Raw genomic sequence first — 18,471 nt, 5'->3', positions numbered from 1 at the left:
ATACAAGATAATCAGGCTGGACACAGTCCATGTCCCACATGGAGCTCACAGTCTTCGTCCTCATTTTCACAGATGAGATCATAGAGGCCAGGGAAGTTAAGTGACTTCCCTGAGATCAGGCAGCAGACAAGTGGTGGAGCCAGAATTAGAACCCACGTCCTCTGAATCCTAGACCTGGGCTCTATCATCAATCGTATTTATTGAGCGCTTACTGTGTGCAGAGCACTGTATTAAGCGCTTGGGAAGTACAAGTTGGCAACATATAGAGACAGTCCCTACCCAATAGTGGGCTCACAGTCTAAAAGGGGCTCTATCCATTAGACCATGCTGCTTCCTGTTACCTGTTTAGTGGGGATTGGGCACCAGGAGGCTTTTATGTGCCTGTTTAGGGGTTTTTTGTGTTTTTAGTAGACAGCTTCCTTCCACAACAGCCCCTGCTGCCTGGCACATGGTGAGCGCTTAACAAATACAATTCAAAAAGTCCTGTAGCTCTGCAGCAATGTTCATGTGTCGGGGGGTGGGAGGGACACAAAAACTCTAGAGCAATGTGGGGTATCAATCAATCAATCAATCAATCAATCAATCAATTGTATTTATTGAGCACTTACTGTGTGCAGAGCACTGTACTAAGCGCTTGGGAAGTACAAGTTGGCAACATATAGAGACAGTCCCTACCCAACAGTGTCTCCAGAGAAACACCCCAGGTTCATGCAAACTTGACGTTGTTTTACAAGATGGCCTTTATGACAGACATCTTCTCTTCATGCTGAGTGGTCAAGGTGACACAGGTGGCATCACATGCGTTTCCATTTCGGTTATTTTTGAGTGCCCTCAGTAGCCAGCCGAGAGATGACCCAGCCTGGCAATGAAGTGGGGCTAGAGTTGACTTCGGACCGGAGGAGAATGGAGAGGACTGGCATGGAATCATCATCAATCGTATTTATTGAGCACTTACTATGTGCAGAGCACTGTACTAAGTGCTTGAGAAGTACAAATTGGCAACATATAGAGACAGTCCCTACCCAACAGTGGGCTCACAGTCTAAAAATGTGGAATGAACTCTGAACTGGGGTACACTCCACCCTGAAGTGAACTCTGAGGTGGAATGGACTAAAACAGGTCTTCCTCATGGAGATCCACATTTGCCAAGGCTGAGTAGACATGGATCAGCCTCTGGGAGTAGAGGGCTGAAGCTGACTCTGATCCAATCAATCATTCAATCAACCATTGGCATTTACTGAGCAATTACGGTGTGCAGAGCACTGTACTAAGTGCTTGGGAGAGTTCGGCGTGATAGACTTGGTAGACACTTTCCCTGCCCACAAGAAGCTTACGAGGAGAATATAATACAGCAGGAGGTCTCTCCATGCCAGCCTGGATATATCATTTCCTTACAAGATCCCCAAATCAATTTGGAAATCAATGTCTCCTGCTGCAACAAGACACAATTTAGCAAAAGCTATAATAATAATGGTGGTATTTGTTAAGCGCTTGCTATGTGCAAAGCACTGTTCTAAGCGCTGGGAGGATACAAGGTGATCAGGTTGTCCCACGTGGGGCTCACAGTCTTCATCCCCATTTTACAGATGAGGGAACTGAGGCACAGAGAAGTGAAGTGACTAGCCCAAGGTCACACAGCAGACATGTGGTGGAGCCAGGATTCAAACCCACAACCTCGGACTCCAAAGCCCGGGCTCTTTCCACTGAGCCACGCTGCTTCTCCTGTTCTTCTCATTCATTCGTTTCATTCAGTTGTATTTATTGAGCGCTTACTGCGTGCAAATACATCGCCGTCGGGCTTTGGAAAATACGACCCAGTTTAATGGACTAAAATAATTTCTTTCAATAAAAAAATGACACTTCTAGGCAAAAAGCTCACCTGCCAAAGTTCACCGATCTGATTTGAAACAGCTGGGAAAGAACCCTCCGACAATGAGGTTTCAGCGAGGAAATACTGCCAGAACCTCAAGGGCAGGGCAGAATAATGAAAGGAAAGTAAACAATGCCAGGGGGCAGGCGAACAGAAAGGGAGCAATTCTCCTTTCATTCTGTCTCGCCAAATACCGTAGGAAAATAATCTGGGCTTTGTGATACTTCTTTCTTCCAGATTCCCGCCTTGTGCTCATCTTTCCTTCCAGTTCAAACTGCGCTGCTTTCCAAATTATAATTAAATCACTCGAATCGCATGTGCATCCCCCAGATACTTTCCAGTAGGGAACAAGTCGGGGGCTTTGGAGTAGGGGTCAAAGGTCGCTTAGTGACAGGGCTGAGCACAAGGTTTTAGGGCCCAGAGACCGCTCAGACCCAAAAAGCCTCTGAGACTTTATGTCTCATCTCAGTGGCGTGCCTGATGCTGAAGATGCTTTCTTAGTAGTCTAACTGCTGAATGTTTGAGCGTTTATTCATTCAATCGTATTTATTGAGTGCTTACTGTGCGCCAAGCACTGTACTAAACACTTGGGAAGTACAAGTTGGCAACATATAAGGACGGTCCCTCCCCAACAACGGGTTCACAGTCTAGAAAGGGAGAGACAGACAACAAAACAAAACATGTGGATAGGTGTAGGAACAAATAGAGTTAAAGCTAAATGCACATCATTAATAAAATAAATAGAATAAAGAGCAGATACCTAGGTACTGACAACCACTGAATCATTAACGACCGAGGCTGCACTTTCTTGGTATTCAAACTGCATCATCATCAATCGTATTTATTGAGCGCTTACTGTGTGCAGAGCACTGTACTAAGTGCTTGGGAAGTACAAATTGGCAACATATAGAGACGGTCCCTACCCAACAGCGGGCTCACAGTCTAAAAGGGGGAGACAGAGAACAAAACCAAACATACTAACAAAATAAAATAAATAGAATAGATATGTACAAATAGAATAGGTATGTACAAAACTTCTTCACAGACAGTCCAGCAATGATGCTGTTTAGGATAAAACACCCTCTTCCTAGTTCCCAATCCTTTCCTCTCCTCCTTCAAAACACTTCCAAAAGCATCCCTCTTCCAATGGAGTCCCCCCCAGATTGTCCCCACCAAACCCTGTCCTTCCAGAAACACCTCAGGTGTCTCTCCATAAATGATACCGTAAATGATTGGAGAAGCGGCATGGCTCAGTGGAAAGAGCCCAGGCTTTGGAGTCAGAGGTCGTGGGTTCAAATCCCAGCTCCGCCAACCGTCAGCTGTGTGACTTTGGGCAAGTCACTTAACTTCTCTGGGCCTCAGTTACCTCATCTGTAAAATGGGGATTAAAGCTGTGAGGCCCCCTGTGGGACAACCTGATCACCTTGTAACCTGAACAGTGCTTTGCACATAGTAAGCACTTAATAAATGCCATTATTATTATTCCTATCTGTTTTTGATGCTAAGGATCTTCTGGTTATATTCTGATTCTTCTTATCATTTGTGCTTTACACTGAATGATTTGGGAATATTTTTAGCTAAGGATCTTCTGGATATATTCTGATTCTTCTTATCATTTGTGCTTTACACTGAATGATTTGGGAGTATTTTTAGTCTTCTTCCTTTCAGACTTCAAACTCTTCAAGGGAGGAGGCTGGTTTCTCATACTTCCCACAGTTCAGTGTTCTGCAAACAGGGCTTACTCAAAAATACTGTTGATTGACAGGGTGATGGGCAGACCAGCTTGGGCCGCATGCTGTTCTTATCATTTCAGCACTTAGAACAGTGCTTTGTACATAGTAAGTGCTTAATAAATGCCATTATTATAATTATTTTAAGGAAAGACATGGACTGTGCCATGAGCATCCCTGACTAAGCCCTCATTTTCCTAATAATAATGGCATTTTATTAAGCACTTACCATGTGCAAAGCACTGTTCTAAGCGCTGGGGAGGTTACAAGGTGATGAGGTTGTCCCACGGAGGGCTCACAGTCTCCATCCCCATTTTCCAGATGAGGTAACTGAGGCACAGAAAAGTTAAGTGAGTTGCCCAAAGTCACACAGCTGACAATTGAGCTGACAATTAGAGAAGCAGCTGACAGCTGACAATTAGAGAAGCAGCGTGGCTCAGTGGAAAGAGCACGGGCTTTGGAGTCAGAGGTCATGGGTTCAAATCCCGGCTCCGCCAATTGTCAGCTGTGTGACTTTGGGCAAGTCACTTAACTTCTCTGTGCCTCAGTTCCCTCATCTGGAAAATGGGGATTAAGACTGCGAGCCCCCCGTGGGACAACCTGATCACCTTGTAACCTCCCCAGCACTAAGAACGGTGCTTTGCACATAGTAAGTGTTTAATAAATGCCATTATTATTATTATTAATTGGCGGAGCTGGGATTTGAACCCATGACCTCTGACACCAAAGGCCGGGCTCTTTCCACTGAGCCACACTGCTTCTTCTTCTGCTTTTCCTACCTGCCTTCCCCTCTGCGTTTACTATGCCCTTCATTGCAGATCCCTTAAGCATTTCAAGACTCACCCCAGCCTAACAGCACTTATGAAAATATCCTTATACCCTCTATTTCCCCTTCCTGAAATTTTTCACATCTGTCACATCTGTTCATTACTCTATTTATTATTACTCTATTTATTTTACTTGTACATATCTATTCTATTTATTTTATTTTGTTAATATGTTTTGTTTTGTTCTCTGTCTCCCCCTTCTAGACTGTGAGCCCGCTGTTGGGTAGGGACCGTCTCTATATGTTGCCAACTTGTACTTCCCAAGCGCTTAGTACAGTGCTCTGCATACAGTAAGCACTCAATAAATGTGATTGATTGATTGATTGATTGATTGATCTGTCTCCCCCTGCAGACAGTAAGTTCCTTGAGGACAGCGACTGTATTTTCCAACTCTAGCACTTTTCCAAGTGCTTGTAAAGTCCTCTGCATAAGGTAAACACTCGCTAAATACCACTGATTGCTTGACATACCATTAATTGACAAGCGGATGAGAGTTTTGAGAGGGACCCTATTCTCCAAACTGTGAATTCTTCCGGTCCGTATCCTGGCCCATCGGAGAAGTTGCCTCTTTTGGATTTTGACTAGGAAGAAACTGTGGAAATGTAAAAATCTGGAGCATAGTGCTTCTGCCCACATGACTATGCAAATGCAACTGAAAGGATTATTATCCTTTCAGTGAAAGGCAAAGTGGCATAAAGTAACAGTAAGGAAGGTTTTCCTATTTTAAAAGTCATTATCAATAATGTTTATTGAGGATTTACCTCCAAATTCTGTTGTGCTCTCTCAAACTCTTAGTACAATGCTCTGCACATAATCAATCAATCAATCAATCAATCAATCGTATTTATTGAGCGCTTACTGTGTGCAGAACACTGTATTAAGCGCTTGGGAAGTACAAGTTGGCAACACATAGAGACAGTCCCTACCAAACAGTGGGCTCACAGTCTAAAAAGAAATAAAGAAATAAAAAATAAAGAAAGCATAGTAAGAGAAGCAGTGTGGCTTAGTAGATACAGCACGAGACTGTGAGTCAGAAGGTCCTGGGTTCTAATCCCGACCCCACCACATATCTGCTGTGTGACCTTGGGCAAGTCCCTTCACTTCTCTGGGCCTCTGTTAGCTCATCTGCAAAATGGGGATTAAGACTGCGAGCCCCAGGTGGGACTGTGTCCAACCTGATTACCTTGTATCTACCCTAGCTCTTGGAACAGTGTTTGGCACAGAGTGAGCGCTTAACAAGTATCACAATAGTAATAATTGTTATTATCATTAATTGTTATTATCATTAAGCACTCAATAAACACAATTGAGTGATTGATTGATTGATTGAGTACAATTATATTTAATTAGACACCACAACAACCATATGGCTAAGTGTTTAGTGTGTCAGATGAGTTCTAAGTGATGGCTCTTTGAAGCTGCTACCAGGATGGAGAACCTCCCCACTTCCTGAATGGTGATTCCCCGGTCTACCTGGATCTTCAGGATGGAAGTGAAAGTTGGACCACCTCTGTCTACCAGGATAAACCAATTCCCATTAAGTGAAGCCACTGGTTGGAGGAACTGGATGATCATGAGCCCCTTAGATGGAAGGGTTAGAGGTGGATTTTGTCCATCTGTTTCCCTTCTCCCCCTCTTATTAAATGCGAGTTACCCACTAGTCACCTGACAAATGTCTGCATCCATCTGAGGTATTCCAGCCCTTGTGGAAGATCTGCGGCAGAGGTCACTAGCATCCTGCTTCTTGTCTCCCTGACAGGTACGTCTAGACCCTTAGGACAAGTCTGTTCAGCTCAAAGGAAGTGAAAGGTTGATGCAATTACCTTGGTAATTCAGATATTTAAAACGCCCTTCCCTGAATTACCTGGGTAATTGTGGTTTCAGTCCAGTCGACATTAGCAAGTTATCTCTGTAACTGAAACCAGAATTATCTGCTCATCAATTACATGGATATTTCAGTTGCAAAAAAATTACTTTCACCTCAAATATGTGGACCTGGGGTCAAAGAGGATGTTTTGGCCTCGGTTTTCAGGACCGTTTCCTAATGTAGTTCTATCCTTAAAAAGCTGAGTTAGCAAAAACATCCATCTCAGCTTGTCAGCTCAGCTTGATAAAGGAGTCTCCCATTTCTATAGTATATAGAGGTGAACTAATATTGCTCTGCTCTGTTTTAATTCAACATTCACTCTCCTGGGTGTGGTTACGTTTCAGTGAATTAACCCTGCTATTCCAGGGTGCCGATGGAAATTTTTTCTATCCATTTTTGAATGATCTTAATAATCGTGGTAACTGTTAAGTACTCAATATGGACTGGACTGGACTAAGTGCTGGGGTACAAGATAATCAGGCCACACATAATCTTTGTTCCACATGGGGCTCACGGTCTAAGAAGGAGGGAGAAAAGGTCCCCATTTTACAGATGAGGAAACTGAGATAGAGAGAAGCTAAGTCATTTGCCCAAGGTCGCATGGGAGGTAAGTGACGTAGCTGGGATTAGAACATAGGTTCTCTGACTCTCATGCCCTGGCTCTTTCCGCTAAGCAGTGCTGCCTTTCTTCAGCTTCTTGAACTCTGGGGATGAAAGATGCTATTACTGATTTTTTTTAATGGTATTTGTTAAGCACTTCTCTCTTTGGGATCCCATTTCCTTGAAAGTCTCTGCTTTAAATAACCATCTCATTTTAACTGCTATTCACCAGGCTGATGTGACATCCACTAAACTGTAAGCTTGTTGTGGTCAGGAAATGTAACTCGGTTATACTGCGTGCTCCCAAGTGCTTAATACAGTGCTGTGCACAAAGTAAGTGCTCAGTAAATACCACTGATTGATTGATTGCCACCTTTTAGCTGTCTAGCGCTATGCCATATGGCTTGATGGTTTGCTTTATTGTGTCTTTGAGATGTTTCTTCTCTTGTGTTTATGGTAACCACATTTCAGTTCACCATCTAGCTCCTGTTTAGATGTCCTTCTGGCAAATGTTCTCCTCCCATGTCCTGCCAGGCGTGTGACGCGACCAGCACTGTCTCGATATCGGTGGAGGGAATGTTTTCTGGTCCTCGCTCTTTGTATGTAACACATCCTGTAGTTTGGTGTTAAAAATGGCCCAGAAGGAGCACTGTTGGAATGATGCTAGAGGTCTTGTACAGCATCTGGGAAAGATAGTAAATTGTGGTATTTATTAAGCACTTACTATGTGCCATGCACTGTTCTAAGCCTGGGGTAAATATGGGGTAATTAGGTTGGACACAGTCTTGTCCCTCATGGGGATCACAGTCTTAATCCCCATTTTTCAGATGAGGTAACTGACTCCAAGGGAAGTTAAATGCCTTGCCCAAGGTCACACAGTAGACAAGTGGCGGAGCCAGGATTAGAACTCATGATCTCTGACTCCCACTTTCCAGTAGGCTATGCTGCTTCTCAGACAGAATGGACGCTGTAACCATGCATAGTCAACTGTATTTATTGAGTGTGTATTATGTGCAGAGAACTGTACTAAGCACTTGGGAGAGTACGATACAGCAGAATTGGTAGACATGATCCCTGGCCATGAGGAGCTGGTAGTTTAGAGGAGGAGACAGACCTTAAAATAGATTAGGGATAGGGGAAAGAGAATATAAATATATATATATCATATATGGCTCAGAGGAAAGAACCCGGGCTTTGGAGTCAGAGGTCATGGGTTCAAATCCCAGCTCCACCACTTGTCAGCTGTGTGACTTTGGGCATATCACTAAACTTCTCTGTGCCTCAGTTACCTCATCTGGAAAATGGGGATTAAGCCTGTGAGCCCCCCGTGGGACAACTTGATTACCTTGTATCTACCCCACTGCTTAGAACAGTGCTTTGCACATAGTAAGTGCTTAATAAATGCCATCATTATATATATATAAGCATTGTGGAGCTAGTGTGAGTAACAAAGTGCTTAAGGGATATACAGCCAAAGTGAATTTTTTAATTCATGGTATTTGTTAAGCACTTACTATGCGCCAGGCATTGTACTAAGCATGAGATAGATACAAGATGATCAGGTTGGGCACAGTTCATGTCCCATGTGGAGCTCACAGTCTTAATCCCCACTTTACAGATGAGGTAACTGAGGCACAGAGAAGTGAAAGTCCCAAAGTCACACAGCAGACAAGTAGCAGAGCCAGAATTAGTACCCAGGTCCTCTGACTTGACACAGTGGGAAGGGCAGATAGGGGATATAAAGGACTTAATCTGGGAAGGCCTCTTGGAGGAGATGTGGTTTTACAAGGGTTTTGCACATGGGAAGAGGGATGGACTCTTGGATATGAAGAGGAAGGGAGTTCCGGCCCAGAGGGAGGACACGGGAAAGGAGTCTGTGGTGGGATAGATGAAATCGAGGCACAGTGAGTAGTTTGATATTAGAAGAATGGGGTGTGCGGGTTGGCTTGTGGTAGGCGATCACCAAGGTTAGGTAGAAAGGAGAAAGCAGACTGAGCGCCCTAGATAATAATAATGGTATTTGTTAAGTGCTTACTATGTGCCAAGCACTGCTCTAAGCCCTGGGGGAGATACACGGTCATCTGGTTGTCCCAAGTGGGGCTCTCAGTCTTCATCCCCATTTTGCAGATGAGGGAACTGAGGCACGGAGACGTTAAAAGACTTGCCCAAGGTACAGGTGGTAGACCCAAGATTAGAACCCACATCCTCTGACTCCGCTGGTAAATCCGCTGGTAAGGACTTTCTGTTTCATGCAGAGGCGAATTGGCATAAGAATCCAGACCTAGCAGGACCTGTAAAATCCCATAACACAGCAAACTGAGTCCCAAGCAGACCATTCTCTTCTGAGAGCTCTCATTAACCCAGATCAAGGCTCTTTGTTAAATTGTATTTGTCAAGTGAAGCATCAGTGAAGCAGCGTGGCTCAGTGGAAAGAGCCCGGGATTTGGAGTCAGAGGTCACGGGTTCAAATCCTGGCTCTGCCAATTGTCAGCTGTATGACTTTGGGTAAGTCACTTAACTTCTCTGTGTCTCAGTTACCTCATCTGTAGAATGGGGACTAAGACTGTGAGCCCCATGTAGGGCTAAGTGTACTAAGCACTTGGGAGAGTATAAAACAACAGGGTTGGCAGATAAGTTGCCACAAAGAGAGTTTGTCCAAAGAGTGTGTGTGGAGCTGGAGGTGGAAATTAATCTGGAGTGGGTGGCCAGGGGGAATATTTGACCTGATCATCTTGTATCTACCCCAGTGCTTTATGTAGTACCTTAGTGCACAGTAAGCACTTCAGAAATAGCCCAATTATTAATATTCTGAGACTTGCCGAACAAGAAGCTATACATCGCTCTTTGGGCCCAGATACGAAAGTTGTGATTATCCTTTTCCACCCTGTTAAAGCAGCCACCTATGTAGCGAGCCCTGAAGGAACATCTGTCTGCACTGTTGAGATGTGAGATGGCAGGTTTCTCTGTGGACTCCTTTGTAAAATGATTTAAGCAACACATCCAAGTCCTCTTGGTACTGACAACTTATCCCCGGGCTGGACATTCTCGTTCTCTGAGATCCTCTCTCTTCAGAATGTGAAGTCTGTGCTGACCACAAGTGTCAAAGAAGGCCCGGTCTTACTCGCGAAGGTGATGTTTTAGGAGAGAGCCTTCCTGGACGGGCCTTCGAGGACTCTGCATGTATTTTCAGCATTTGATGTAAGCTCTGATGTCAGTGGATCAGAGGGTTCTTGTACTATGAACAGCACAGTATTTTTATGGTATTTGTTAAGCATTTCTTATGTGCCAGGCACTGTACTAAGCACTGGGGTAGATACAAACTAATCAGGTTGGGCACAGTCCCTGTCCCACATGGGGCTTCATCCCCGTTTTACAGACAGAGAAGTGAAGTGACTTGCCCAGGTCACCCAGCGGACAAGTGGTGGAGTCAGGATTAAAACCCAGGTCCTCTAACTTCCAAGGTCAGTGCTCTATCTATTAAGCCATGCTGCTCCTCCGCTTTCCTCCCATCTGCCCCACGGCTATTCACCTTTGCTAGTGAGACCATGCGAAATGAGATCTGGAGATCCTAAGGGACAAGGAGAGTGAAGATAATCCTCAGCTGGCTCATGGCAAAACTGAGAGGATACCTTCCAGATGACGATGGCCTCTTCTTCCTGTTCTTCAGTGCTAAGTGACATGGTATCTTGGGCCTCTTCCCATCCCTTTTTGGGGTTGAGAATGAGTCACTTTGAGACTGGCAGGATATCACGAGGGAGAGCGGGGACTGGGCTTGATTTTCCTTAGAATGCTACTGCTTCAGTTAAAATTCACTTTGATTGTGTAACATTTGTCCTGGTGGACATGCAGGATGATTAGGTTTGATGAAATTTGGGGATACCGCTATCATCCCTGGGTTCCCCCATGGGGCATGTAGGAGGGGTTTACTTCTCTTTCTGGGGGACCATGTCTTTCCTGCTCATTGATTTGGCCGAGTGTAGATATCCGTGCACATACCTACATTGCAGTGTATCCTTCGAGGTAGCTAATCAACAAGTAATTCACTACCGAGTTAACTTACCACTGTTAAGCTATTTGCTATCAAAACAGTGAGAAACTCCTTTATATGTTACTGCCATTTGGGTTAGAAAACGATCCAACTCACCTCAAGAGACGTGTTTACTGTAAACAACAGAAGATGGTTAAAGTGAAGAGCTATTTTAAGTAAGCCCAAACCTTTGGCCAGCACCCAGAAGATATTATTCTTTGTCCATTAAGCTGCTCTCCTACACAGTTTCCAGAGGAGGATGAAATTCCTTGGGTCATGTTCTGAACATCCATCATTTAAATCACACTCTTAATAGGAAGAACAGAAGACAAAATGTTCTGGGAGTTACTCACCCACTGAATACGCTCTCCCCATATGGCTGATAGAGCACACAGGATGAACTTGTGGGCTACAGATCAAATACGCCAGCATAAAGAGGTGGAAAAAATATGACTTTCAAACAGCAAGGCTGAGGGAGGGAATCGTGGGTCTCGGGAGACTTCTAGGAGGATATAGACTTTTCTGCGCTTCCCAGGCTTCCTACGGAAAAAAACCTAGCTTTCACCTTGTAGTCATGGAAATGCTCTATTGAAACAGACGCAGCGTGGCCTAGTGGAGAGAGCATAGGCCGGAGAGTCGGAGGACCTGGGTTCAAATCCCGGCTGCACCTCTAGTCTGCTCTGTGATCTTGGGCAAGTAACTCCACTTCTCTGGGCCTCAATTACCTCATCTGGAAAACAGGGATTAAGGCTGTGAGCTTCACGTGGAACATGGACTGTGTCCAACCTGATAAGCTTGTATCTATCCCAGCACTTAGTACAGTGATTGGCGCATAGTAAGCGCTTAACAAATACCACCACCAACAACAAAAAGATCCAGAGGTAGGAGGAAAGTTTTCCCCAATAACTACTAAATCAACATAATAGCAAACACCAAAGGAAATAGCAATAATAATAGCATAATAGCAAACACCAAACAAAGCCAAAGGAAGAGGAAAGCCTTCCTAGGTAAGATTCATTTCTTCAAATCTCTTTGGAGTGACCAAAATCTCTGAGATTCAGATGCTGATGGTAAGATTTCAGCCAAGTTGTAGCAAGGGGAAAGAAGCCTCTTTCCAAACATGTTCGAGTGTACCAAGCTGGCATGTTCCTAGCCACTTGCATATCAGGGTGAGCAGCCCCTACTAAGGTGGCTCAGACACACCGCTCCTTCATAATAATTATGGTATTTGTTTAAGCGCTGACTATGTGCCCGGCACTAAACTAAGCATTGAGGCACTGTACTAAGCTCTGAGAAACTGAGATGAGGATGAAGATGAGGATGCCCACTGGTGTGGAGTTTTTGTCTTGTTGTCTGTTTCCCCCTTCTAGACTGTGAGCCCGTTGTTGGGTAGGGACCGTCTCTATATGTTGCCAACTTGTACTCTCCAAGCACTTAGTACAGTGCTCTGCACACAGGAAGTGCTCAATAAATATGATTGAATGAATAAATGAATGCCTTGGATCCCAAATGTCTACATTTTCCATGCCTGGAGTGGCTTTGCTTAAAACAGTGCTTGGCACATAGTAAGCGCTTAACAAGCACCAAAATAATTATTTCTATTATTATTATTAAATGAACAATGACTTCTGGGAGACTCTACATGCTCTGTCATGCTCTGCCAGCTGAGGAAGGGGACTACTTGCCTATTGTGCCATCCTAGGCAAATTACTTAACTTCTCTGTGCCTTGGTTCTCTCCCCTTCTAGACTGTGAGCTCACTGTTGGGTAGGGACCGTCTCTATATGTTGCCAACTTGCACTTCCCAAACGCTTAGTACAGTGCTCTGCACACAGGAAGTGCTCAATAAATATGATTGAATGAATGAATGAATGCCTTGGATCCCAAATGTCTACATTTTCCATGCCTGGAGTGGCTTTGCTTAGAACAGTGCTTGGCACATAGTAAGCGCTTAACAAGCACCAAAATAATTATTTCTATTATTATTATTAAATGAACAATGATTTCTGGGAGACTCTACATGCTCTGTCATGCTCTGCCAGCTGAGGAAGGGGACTACTTGCCTATTGTGCCATCCTAGGCAAATTACTTAACTTCTCTGTGCCTTGGTTCTCTCCCCTTCTAGACTGTGAGCCCACTGTTGGGTAGGGACCGTCTCTATATGTTGCCAACTTGCACTTCCCAAACGCTTAGTACAGTGCTCTGCACACAGTAAGCACTCAATAAATACGATTGAATGAATGAATGAATGAATGGTTTCTTCACCTATAAAATAGAGATTCAATACCTGTTCCTTCTTCTCCTTAGACTGTAAGCCCCTTTCGGGACAGGAACTGGCTCCAAACAGGTTATTTTATAACTATCCCTGTGTTCAGTGCAGTGCTTGGCACATAGAAAGCGCTGAACAAATACCACAGTTATTGTTATTATTTCATACTTCCAGCGGCCACTGGTTGGGGAAAGTCTCAACCCAGGAACTAGGCCGACGAAATCAGTTTACAAAGATCCATTTGTCTAGCCAGAGACCGAGGGATTTCATTCTGAATCTGGGACTCATTTCCTTCTTCAATCGGAAATCACTGACCGAGCCCACATTTTGGGAAAAGATTGGCATTTTCTCTGGGTGCCAGGAAGAATGTTCCGCATGCCTTCCAGGGAAAGAGGGAGGGAAAGAGGGAGGAAGAAAGGGAGGGAGGGGCTCTGATTTCTTGGCTCCCTTCCCCTGCAATGCTCATCAGACCAAAGCCAAAATGGTGCTGCGCTATTGAGAGCATTAATGAGGCCAACGGCCAGGGATGCAGGAATGCTGACATTGAACTTCGCTGCTTCAACGGACATTTTTCATCTACTGTCCCTGAGCCATTTAAAACTCTCCTGAAACTTTCACAAATTTGGGGGCGTTCTTTCAGGTGACTGATTTAAAGTCCTCATAGCTCATCTTGTCTAAACACTGGGATGTATATACAGGTGGGCTGACTATTAAACCCCTGCTTGGATATTATTCATTTCAATTCTGGCGGGTCTTCTGACTATCATTACCCGACATGAGGAAACAAAAATGTGGACTATCATTTGGCAATGAACCCTCTTCCCCTGAAGGCTAAAAAAGTCATAAGAATGGAAAAGATCTAAACTATTTAACGTGAGATAGTAGACATTTGCTTGGGAGAAACTGGCAAGGCTGTGGCAGCTCTTCAGGTTGCTAAAGATGAAACCAAAATGCTTTCAAGAGTGACGGTGGCCTGCTTGGTGAAGGAATGGTCAAAGATACTGAGGCAGATCTGAAAAATGATCTCCCCAGCCACAGCGTGGCTTGGTGGAAAGAGCACAGGCGGGAGAGTCAGAGGTTGTGGATTCTAATCCCAGCTCTGCCACTTGTTTGCTGTGTGACTTTGGGCAAGTCTTTCAATGTCTCTGTGCCTCAGTTCCCTCATCTATAAATTGGGGATGAAGACTGTGAGCCCCATGTGGCACTACATGATGACCTTGTATCTCCCCCAGTGCTTAGAACAGTGCTTGGCACACAATAAGCACTTAACAAATACTATCAACATCATTATTATTATTATTACCCCAGCCACCAACATTTCCTGCGGAACTCCCCCATCTTGAAAATGCTGCCGCTCTGGAGATTGGAAGGCAATACCAAGTCTTATTCTTAGCGGCTTTGATGTATGTTTTTTCAATTGAACGTTCATGATGCTATTTAGATCATTCTATGGCCTAAAGGATAGAGCACAGGCCTGGGAGAAGGAAGGTCATGCGTTCTAATCCTGGCTCCACCACCGGTCTGCTGTGGGACTTTGGTCAAGTCACTTCAATTCTCTGTGCCTCAGTTACCTCATCTGTAAAATAGGGATTGAGACTGTGAGCCCCACGTGGGACAGGGACTGTGTCCAACTCGATTTGCTTGTATCCACCCCAACGCTTAGCACATAGTAAGTGCTTAACAAATACCATAATTGATATAAACATCTTTATTTCTGTCACTTCTCAAGGTCTTCTTCAGATCACCCTATCTGTAAACATCTCTATGTCTGTCTTTAGACTGTGAGCCCACTGTTGGGTAGGGACTTTCTCTATATGTTGCCAACTTGTACTTCCCAAGCGCTTAGTACAGTGCTCTGCACACAGTAAGCGCTCAATAAATACGATTGATGATGATGATGTCTACTCTGTTAGAGCGTATGCTCCTTGTAGGCAATATCTAGGTCTTTTTTTTAATTTTGTACTAACAAAGCACTTAGTACAGTGCTTGGCAGTCAGTGGGTATTCAGTAAGTACTCCCACTACCGTGAGCTCTCTGGAGCACTGTCCAATCTCTCAGAATGGCTTAGATTGTTAACTTCTGGTGTCTTCAGCCTTGGAAATAGCAGAAATGATGGCTCAAGTACAGTCTTCTCTGCCATAACACATAGTGATAATAGCATTTATTAAGCACTTACCTTGCGCGGAGCACTGTACTAAACAATCCCAAAGAGGGACATAAGCTTGTGGAATGATGACAATATGGAGAAAATTCCATTGGAATTCTTGTTCACAAGTAGGGCATTTTCTTGCTTCATTTCATTTCCCGAGACAGCATTATTTACTGGGGTGATAGCTTTATATTTAGTGAATGTATTAAAATGTCAGCTTCCTGGTATTCATCATTTTTACAGCACCTCTTCCCATTACCAAAGACCACATTCTCTACTACATTTTTCTTAGGAACAACCCTGTTTTTTTTAATATGTTTAATATGCATAGTGTCTTTGCTGGGCCATAAAGCCAAAAAAATCACTGTGTCTATTCCAAGAGGTAAATGGTTAAGCTGCTCTCATCAGGATAGTCTGGGTGATTTGTTTCAATTACATAAATTCTCCTTAGAATTCAGTTGCATCCCAAGTTCCCAAATGGATCGTATGCTCAGTTCCGCAAATTTAGAGAAAATTGAATTTAAGGTAGGGCTAGGCCAAAGAGGAATTCTCTGGATCCGCATAGACCTGCATCTATCTTCCTGCTCCACAAAAAATAGTAATTCTTGAAGACTCAGAACTCCCTCCTTCCCCTCCTTCCCTTCCCCTTATGCTCCCTCCTACCTTCCTATGAGGAAGCCATGCAAATAAGTCCTCACTGCCTGCAGAATTATTTTATGGTATTTGTTAAGTGCTTACTATATGCCAGGAACTATACTAAGCAATGGGGTAGATACAATCTAATCAGATTGGACAGAGTCTGTGTCCCACATGGGGCTCACAGTCTTCATCCCCATTTTACAGATGAGGTAACCGAGGCACAGAGAAGTTAAGGGACTTGTCCAAGGTCACACAGCAGACAAGTGATGGAGCTTGGATTAGAACCCAGGTCCTTCTGACTCCCAAACCCATGTTCTATCCACTGACCTTAGTGTCTATCCATTTTAGGGTGAGAGTAGTTTGAGGGCAAGTCTGCCCCCCCTTTTAAGTGCACGAAAATGTGACATCACTCTCTTTGTGATGATGCACATAAGTATTTATTTATTTTCTTTATTTATTTTATTTTGTTAATATGTTTTGTTTTGTTCTCTGTCTCCCCCTTCTAGACTGTGAGCCCACTGTTGGGTAGGGACCGTCTCTATATGTTGCCAACTTGGACTTCCCAAGCGCTTAGTCCAGTGCTCTGCACACAGTAAGCGCTCAATAAATACGATTGAATGAATGAATGAATTAATGAATGAATGCGCACAGGGCACTTTTTCACCCTTCTCTCCATCCTATCATTCATGCCCTGGTTGGCGATTCCTATTACCTCAACCCTCACTTACTTACACCACTCCCTCCTGCCTCCCTGTCAATCAATCAGTCAGTGGTATTTATTGAGCACTTACTGTGTGCAGAGCACTGTACTAAGCACTTGGGACAGTACCACAATATCAATCAATCAATCGTATTTATTCAGCGCTTACTGTGTGCAGAGCACTGTACTAAGTGCTTGGGAAATACAAGTTGGTACATATTTATTACTCTATTTTAACTGTACATATTTATTTCATTTTGTTAATGCGTTTAGTTGTCCGTCACACAACGGAGGTGATAGACACGTTCCCTGCCCCACGACAAGTCCCCATCTTCCCCACTCTCCATGAGTTTTAAATCATCGCCCTGCTCACTCCCACTGCCCATAAGCCCAAATTTACCCCCCATCACTCCTTCCTTCTGTGCTTCTTCCCTCCAAGCCAGCCTCATATCCCCTCTGGGCCCATGTCCTTAACCAACCAACCACCCTACTCCACTCCTTCCTCTCCCACACAACCTGTGTTGCGGGGGGCCCTCGAAACATGGGGTGGTAGGGTGGTGGCGGTGATTCCTTCTGAGACCTCTTCCTCTGAAATATAGGCATGGCTGGGCTAGTTATTGGGTACAGGGATGCCATGGGGGGGAATTGTAGGGTTAGTTGGCACTTTGGGGCTACAGGAGGGGTAGGTGCAGGAGGTTTTCATTCCCATTTTACAGATGAGATAGCTGAGGGACAGAGAAGTGAGGTGATTTGCCCAAGGTCACACAGCAAACAAGTGGCAGAGTAAGGATTAGAATCCAGGTCTTCCTGACTCCTATTCCCATGCTCTATCCACTAGGCTATGCTGCTTATCTAATATGCTATATTCTACTCTCCCAAGTGCTTAGTAGAATTCTCTGCACACAATAAGCACTCAGTAACATGACTGAATGAATGAATGAATGTGGAAATGGATTCCTAAAGGAGTTTATGCACTGACACTGATGGAGACTCACAGTCTTCTAGACTGGGAGCCCATTGTTGGGTAGGGACCGTCTCTATATGTTGCCAACTTGTACTTCCCAAGTGCTTAGTACAGTGCTCTGCACACAGTAAGCGCTCAATAAATACGATTGATTGAATGAATAAATGAATGAATGGAGATCTTGAAGGGAAGGCTAGATACCATCTATCCTGGATGGCTTGGTTAGACATCTGCCTGGTGGAAAGCAGTTTTGCAGGTCACCCTGGCCCACTGTGTGACCTTAGGGAAGTCACTTCACTTCTCTGTGCCTCAGCTACCTCATCTGTAAAATGGGGATTAAGACTGTGAGCCCCATGTGGAACATGGACTGTATCCAACTTGATTTGCTTGTATCCACCCCAGCGCTTAGTACAGTACCTGGCACATAGTAAGCGCTTCACAAATACCATAATTATTATTATTATTATCTTGTTACCTGTGCCCATTACCTCGTCTGTAAAATGGGGATTAAGACTGTGAGCTCCAGTTTCTGTGTTCATTCATTTATTCATTCATTCAATCGTATTTATTGAGTGCTTACTGTGTGCAAAGCACTGTACTAAGCACTTGGAAAGTACAATTCAGCAACAGAGAGAAACAATCTCTGCAAACAATGGGCTCACTGTCTAGAAGTGGGGAGACAGACGTCAAAAACAAGTCAACAGGCATCAATAGCGTAATTATAAATAAATAGAATTAGAGCTATATACACACATCAGAACAAGTAAAACAGGCATTAATATAAATAAATAGAATTGTAGATATGTACATATACACAAGTGCTGTGGGGT

This window comes from Tachyglossus aculeatus, chromosome 1 (genome assembly GCF_015852505.1).
Source record: "Tachyglossus aculeatus isolate mTacAcu1 chromosome 1, mTacAcu1.pri, whole genome shotgun sequence".
NCBI classification, from domain to species: Eukaryota; Metazoa; Chordata; class Mammalia; order Monotremata; family Tachyglossidae; genus Tachyglossus; species Tachyglossus aculeatus.
The sequence above is the reverse complement of the archived record's forward strand: the minus strand, read 5'-3'. Positions refer to the sequence as shown.